The following is a 7793-nucleotide window of genomic DNA, read 5'->3' on the forward strand; positions in this document are numbered from 1 at the left end:
AAATGAACGTGCAAACTACTTTACCAAAGTTATCACTAATTTGCATATAATTAATAAGAAATGCGGCATTTTTGTTGACTTGCATCAAATATATTTTATTATTTGCATAATGTTAAATGGTAAATTTGGCATAATGGGCGTCTGGTTTCCCTAGTTATGAAATAACATATGTAGATTTTAGTGAAGCTTATCTTATTATCGCCAGTTCATTAACTGTTCTCTGGTTTTACCAGGTCTAAAGTACGTCATACTGTACTTGCGGATAGTTTATCAGAATCATGTGTTCAAACATGCAAGCAACACGTCCTTTTACGTTCTTTTTTTTTCTTTTTGTAAAGGACACATGCGAATGTTAAATTATTATAGCAGAAGTCGTTTTCAAGCAAAGGTCTTAACGATCAGTCTGGATGTCTTCAAATGGCAATAAGCAAAAGACCAAAGATATATTTGCAGTGTGATATCGAATAAAAGCAAGTTTGCAAAGTATAGTTTTAGTAGAAAGCCATTATATCATTAGTTTACAAACATGCGATATTGCTAGTGTGCACATTTGCTTGCTGTGTGTTTCGTTTTGTGGAGGTTGCGCTTTTGGAACGAGGCATTCTCTGTCGGGTATTTATCCTTGTTACTTTTCCCCTAACTTTTACCGTTAATTCTTATATGAATGAAGGAGTCTTGGCGTGTACCTGTATCTTGTAGCATCTCTCTGTAAACCTTGTGGAATACAATGTCACTGCGTAAACGACTGAAGGGCGTTGTGGCCGAGATTATACGGAGTATGTAACATGAAAAGTAATTAACTTTAAGACAGTGTTTTGAAATATGCCTTTCATTGGCATTTAATTTTAAAAGTATAATTTTATAAAAAGATAATAGAATATCACTATACATTCCATATTTAAAGTTAAATCAACTTGACAGTCCGATTTTTATGCCATTTTAAAAGTAATCGTAAATCGAAAGTCAACCACAGAAAATAAGTGATTAATTAGTAAACATACCACTGTTTAATATTTCGTGAATCTGCATGTTTATCTTGATGTCTCAATTGTATGTTTTATCGTCTAGGTATATTCTTTTGTTGTTTACATGTTTTATATGTATATTGTCTTTGCTTTATTCCGTGTATATCTTATGTAAATGACCAAAGGCAAAGTTTTGCCGATATTTATGCCAATAAACTTTGAAACTTGTTAAAAAGTTAAACTAAGGGATTTTACATATTATACACGTACCTCAAACAAGGAGAAGACCAAAGAGTGTTTTAGCATAAAAGTTGTGTTGCTTGCGTATTTACCATTAAAACACGTGATTGTGAGTCACATTATTTATCTACATTTACAAATTGTCACGCTTTTAATGTCTATTTCATTCCGCTTTCCCAAAATATGACAACCACTTAGGTTGTATCGTCTTTGAGCACCTATAAAACAACCACTGAAAGGGTATAAAATACATTTATACTTCCGTAAGAACACTTATATTTAGGCCTCTGTATTATAACTGTTCAAATGTAGGGAAACAGAGATTTTTGTTTCAAATGTGTTGAATTAAGGTTCTTCCGCAAATTGAAATTAGAAATTCATGTGAAAAATCAGAATCCTCGAAACAGCTTTCGAAATGCAATGACACAAAAAATATATGATAAAAGTTGAAAAGATATATCTGTACGTAAACTTGCGAGCATGAAAGCTACGTTGAACCCTGTCTCCACAGTGCTTTGGAAGAAAATGAGTGAACATTTTTGGTGCAAAATTTCGGTATCGTATGCAACCTAAATTGCTATAAAATATTTACTTTCAAATCAAAGAAATGCCAAAATAGTGCACACGAGCGTTACTTTTTCAAGAAAATGTCGTTAAACATTCTAATGCGCAAAACACGTGCACAGTTTTTCTAAAATATTTCGCCGCCATGTTTATTTCAAGGAATTAAATATATGATTGTTCTTTTACCTCAGATTTCCTTACTGAAATATATATGCCCCCTTATTCATTGTTAGAGATATCCATTTATTATAGTTTAGCACTGCCCGATCTCCTTGATCTGTTACCGATCCTTTACATTTAAAGAATAAACGCAATGTGTAATGATAGTTTTTCGCTTTACACACCACCTTTGGACAAGAAAGGCGTTTCACTTAAAATGTGTAAGCATCCGCTGGCAAAATATTATTGAAAGATCGGAACTTTTTCTAAAATAAAGTTCAATTTCAATCATTTTCAAAAACTGGAAATATTGCACATTGTGTTGAATACATAAATAAAACAAAAATCCCCAAAATTAACCATTTTATAACTTTTCCGGGAACTATAAGTTTCAGCCGAACAACGCATTTCAGGATGACACAAAACTGGTTTCTCTTTTTAAAGTTTGTAAACAGTGTCAAAGTTCACCTGAGGAACATTGCTGAAAAAGTAAAAGTGCTTACTTGTTTCAGTTTTACATCCTGTAGAAAACGATCAACTTTCAGCTTTAAATGCATAGATGTTCTAAAATTATTCCAATATCAAAAACCGTCCGATCTTTTCCGTGATAAATAAAACGAAGCAAATTTAACTATTTGTTTACACTTTAACCATGTGAAATTAAAGGCATGTACTATCACGAGACTCCCGTGCATTTTGAACCTCGTGGTGAATAAACTGAATTTACTTTAAAGTATGGTGTCTCATTTGAGCCAGTTATTTGTTAATTTCAGAGAAGATACATTAAAGAAGTGTTTATGAGATTATGCATTTGTACAAATATTTACTAGTCTGCTTTATATTAACGACGATAGAAAACAAGTGTGCACTCGGCAAATAGCAAGTATAATACTAGTATACAGAAACTGATCCCAATGTTCGTAATTTTCAGAATGATAAAGAGCTCGTTATCCTTGGTTTCGTAGGCAGTCTTAGTACTGGACCGCTGCTTCTGCTGTCAACACCGCAGTAATCACTAATGTAAAGTCAGTGTCCATTTCTATGCCTGAATTTCAATACACATTTATTATCAGTTTAAATCTATGAAAGTGTGAAAAAATATCGTTGTTTAACGAAGAACCAAGAAACAGAAAGGTTACTTTAGAGATACTGCTGATTTTAATCATCAGGTTTTTGCGTGAGAAGTTCAACTGATTGCATTTTGTAAAATGTTTCGTAGTTATCTACAGTTGTATACAAATGGTATTACCTCCTAACATATTTGGCTGTACATTTTTTCTGCGATTTATTGTCACTGTGTTTTTAAAAACATGCTGCATAAATTATCATATTGTATAAAAAGTCGATAGATCAAAATTGGTTAGTTTACGACGCATGAAACATCTAATAAGGAATCACTATACACATCGAACTTGTCCCGGACCAGTATGCGGAAATACTGTGGCCAAATGTTTCAAGAGTGTCTAAAATATTTGCATATATCATGATAAAGCAAATATTTTTATTGTTTTTTTATAATTTATATATATACAAACACGTATGTGTGAGAAAGTTACGTTAAGTAATTTCGGTAGTTACAGAGGGGGTGCCGAAAATTCTATTTCCACCACATTTTCCGTGAGATAAGCAGCGCGTAAGTACATAAATTCCGCTATAATAAATTAAACCTTTATGATACTTGCACAATCCTTGAAAAGAATTTTGGATCGTTGCTAAATCTTGTTAACATTAAGTCTGAGACTTGTCTTACAATTTTAGGCAGTCTGGTACACCATACGTAAAAAAATCATTGCCCGCACATTGCACTACTTTTATGTATGCTGAAAATAGCAATATGTACAGATTTATTTTCGTTTTAATACATGAGGTGGTCAGATTTGAAAACAGATTTTGTACTAAGTTTAGTTCTATTCAGTAAGACAATTCTCCTATGCACTAATTGAAACTTTGAACTAACTTTTGCCATTCATGAATTTTTAAAAAAGTATTTTGAAAGGATTTATAAATCTAACCAAAAATTTGGAAAAATACAGGTAAAATATCTTCTTTGTTTATTTCCAAATTTTAGTTTTACTTTTTATACACCTTCTTTTAGTTCAAGTCTTGCGAACTGAGCTGTTTTTGTACTCTGGAACAGCTGCATTTGAAAGCTTTTGTTCACTATATTTTCACACCTCAAATGAAGGTCACTCTAAATTCAAGATGGCGGAAGTACCTTAATGAATGCAATTAATGTCCGTGAAGTTGTAATCCGATACAAATGAACACAAGACATGAAGAGCGACAAATCTTACTTGTCTCTTGCCGTTTTTGCCAGATGTTCATCAGATATCAAACGTAACTTAACAGTTCAAAGTTAATTGGTTCTACTTGCGAAAATCGTAAGCCCGTGTTCACAGTTACAAAGAAAATGAAAATATATCGTAGGTAGAGAACAAAGAAGCCAATACGACAGAAATACTTTAGTTACTACCGGTTGTGCTATGTATTATGTTACTAACTTTAAAGCTAAACCGAACCTTGAAACTTACCTCACACACAAGAAAATTTTTCTGAGATGCGTACATTGTTATGGTCATACAGTTATTATGTACGTTGTACGTCATTTTCGAGGGGTATTTTTAATTTATAGTCCGGATAAGACAAAATTCTTATTCGTCCACATTCAAGTCATAGTTTTGTCCGTTTTGTCCTTCCGTTTGCCTTGAGTATGAGTGTGTGTGTTGGTCACGGCACGTCCGCGTGCCGGCTTGCGGTTTGGAGAGGCTGCCTAATTAGAGCTGGAAATTTATCATTGTTTTTTTTATGTAGTTCAATAAGAAATATATCACTCTGAAAACACTAGGTTACGTTTCACGATAATATTTCAAAAACATGAGAAAATTGTAAAAATTGTAATTCGCCTTGTATCCATTTCATGAACCTTTTAAGAATCTTTAAACAGAAACAAATATTACCATTTACATGTATATATATCTAAATGAGTCCGTATTCAACACATCAATTTACAATTTCGTTATTGTAAGTGATCGTGTTTTCTTCCAAACACTACAATTTGCTAAAATGTTTGGTCTTACCTTGACCTATACTATTAAAGAGGCGGGGCAGCCAGCATTGTCTTAAGCATATTTTATTTAAAAATGAAAAAATACATCGCAACTATGTGGTTTTCATTATCAGGTCATTACAATCATGGCAGTTGGTAACCTTGTCAAGTGCATTTGTCTGCTTCCATCTTTCAGATATTTCTATGGAATACAATACCACTTTTTATTATAATGTTAGATGCAACAATTTAGAAATGCTTTCTGATCTGCCAAAAACAATATTATGTCAGGTTAAAAATAGTACTTTGTTGTTGAAAACCGCATCCTTCAAATTTTGGAAAGATGCTAAATATCTTAAATCTTCAAAGCAATAGCTGTCAAATGCTATACTTGATGTTGACTTTAATCCTGATTATGTAAGCATATAATGTTTATATATTTTTAAGATTAAATTGCTACTGTTGAAAGAAAACATAAACAAATCGACAAAATGGACCGATGCCGGATACAATAACTAATTATCATTTCCCTTGTCAGATTATTATTATCATTTTAAATATTATAGCAATGTAAACAAATCTCATTAATTGCATAATAAGTCTTACGGTCATCTTTGTACATATTCATGTTTGTATTTATGCCTTTTCGTCCAACCCGCTCGCTTAGCTCAGTAGGTAAGAGCGTTGGTCTACGGATCGCGGGGTCATGAGTTCGATCCTCGGGCGGGGCGTATGTTCTCCGTGACTATTTGATAAACGACATTGTGTCTGAAATCATTAGTCCTCCGCCTCTGATTGACGTGGGGAAGTTGGCTGTTACTTGCGGAGAACAGATTTGTACTGGTACAGAATCCAGGAACACTGGTTAGGTTAACTGCCCGCAGTTACATGACTGAAATACTGTTGAAAAACGGCCTTAAACCCAAAACAAACAAACAAACCTTTTCGTCAATAAAAATAGTTTTTAAAATGTTGGGCAAATACCGTCTAGAAGCATTCTTGGAATCATTTTCACGAACATCATAGGTGGTCTCCGCTGCAATTATTAATGTTTACTTGGAAAAGTAAAAACAGAAGAAAACACATTGTATCAAAATAACATCTCCTCAAACCTTCTTGAATTAATATGCCGTGCAGTTAATTAAAATGTATTCATGTAACCGAGATAACTATCTCTGATTGTATAAAAATGTTTAATCACACACCAGCTGTAATTCTGTGCAAAATTGTTTGTTAATGTTGTTTTTCTCGTTTCGTAAAAAGAAAAAGTTTTTAATATTTTTTGTACGTTTTAAAATATATTTAATAATGTTTGTTCATGACTGAGATGTGTCTTTAGAAGAAGAAAACTTTTTATTTTGCTTGTGGAGCAGAATAGCAAAACAGATATCAAAGCGACGGCCTTTACATTATGACGACAAAAGCTGTTATTGACGTTTTTTTGTTTTCACATCATTCTGCATAACACAAGCTGCCAAACAAAAGCTTTACTTAAATATCGTTTAAATTGGTAAAATGCTGAAACATGTAGTAGAGTGTACGCAGAGGTCCAGAGGTAACATTTCTGACTAATATTACAGAGGCTCCATTTGGTTACACTTAGATAAGAGTTCCCTGATCGTGTGCGTTGGTCTTTCTGCAATTGGAGCGTTCTGCGTATCTTACAATATACTCAAACTGAAAATTATTACATTTTGGAGGAATATCCAGTTCGGATTTCCGGTGGTAACTATAAATAATAATTAATATAATGATAGTAGCAATAATGTTATAATGTTATATCTATTTAAAGTAGGAATTACATTAAGAAATATATAAGTAATCATATGCATTTTATTTCTGATATTGCCTTGTGAAAGCAAAGAAAAAAGAGAAAAAAGAAATAAACAACAACATATATAAGTAACAATCAATAATGAAACTCCTATTACCAGAACGCAACCAAGCAGCATAATAGCAATAGTTTGTTCATATCGGTGTTATGGCATGCAAACTAGAACCGTCCTGACGACGTCATTAGATTATGAGAGCAGTTCATCCAGTAGATTCTGAGAATCACCCTTAATTTTGCTAAGACCAGCTGGAGCTTTGTTCTGACAACATGTTAACTAGTATAATTTAACAATCCCTGTGAAGTATCCTTTAGATGTCTGAGTTGAAAAACATTGTCTTTTGATAGCTAAGAATCGTTCTTATTGTGAATTCTACGTTGAAAATATTCAATCTAGTGGTATCTGAGAAGCATGTTCCAAAGGTCGTTCTAGATATAAAAAGGGACATTATTTTGACAAAATAAAAGCCAGAGATAGGCAGCCTTTCCGTGAGATCATCTTGTGATGCAGAAAATATAGTTTGAATTTGAACATATTGATTTTTGAGAACCTGTCTTCAAATTGATCTTAACATTATTTGAATTTATCATCTTGGTATCGGAAGTATGTACAATTATTTTGTTTAGTCTAATGTTCCAAGTGTGGTTTATGAGAACAGAACTGTAAGTCTTAATAAAACATAGTTTGAACAAAGAAATTCATTTCTAGCCGCTGACTCAATTAACGTTTTATACAATCCAAACGTCCGACTACGAAAATACGGAAAATATGTTTGAAGTTATCAAGCCCAAAAGAAAGCGTGCGAGCGTGTAATGTACTAATATGCCAGTACCTAGAGTAAAACACATATTTTGGTCATAAAAGCGGAAACAAGAACATAAACTTGTTTCACTTCTTTATAATGATAATAATTTAAAAAAAAAATAACGTAAATAATCATATTAATTAATTCGAAAGTATTCAAAATATATGGAATGTGTCTAAGAC

This window comes from Mercenaria mercenaria, chromosome 5 (genome assembly GCF_021730395.1).
Source record: "Mercenaria mercenaria strain notata chromosome 5, MADL_Memer_1, whole genome shotgun sequence".
Classification (NCBI taxonomy): Eukaryota; Metazoa; Mollusca; class Bivalvia; order Venerida; family Veneridae; genus Mercenaria; species Mercenaria mercenaria.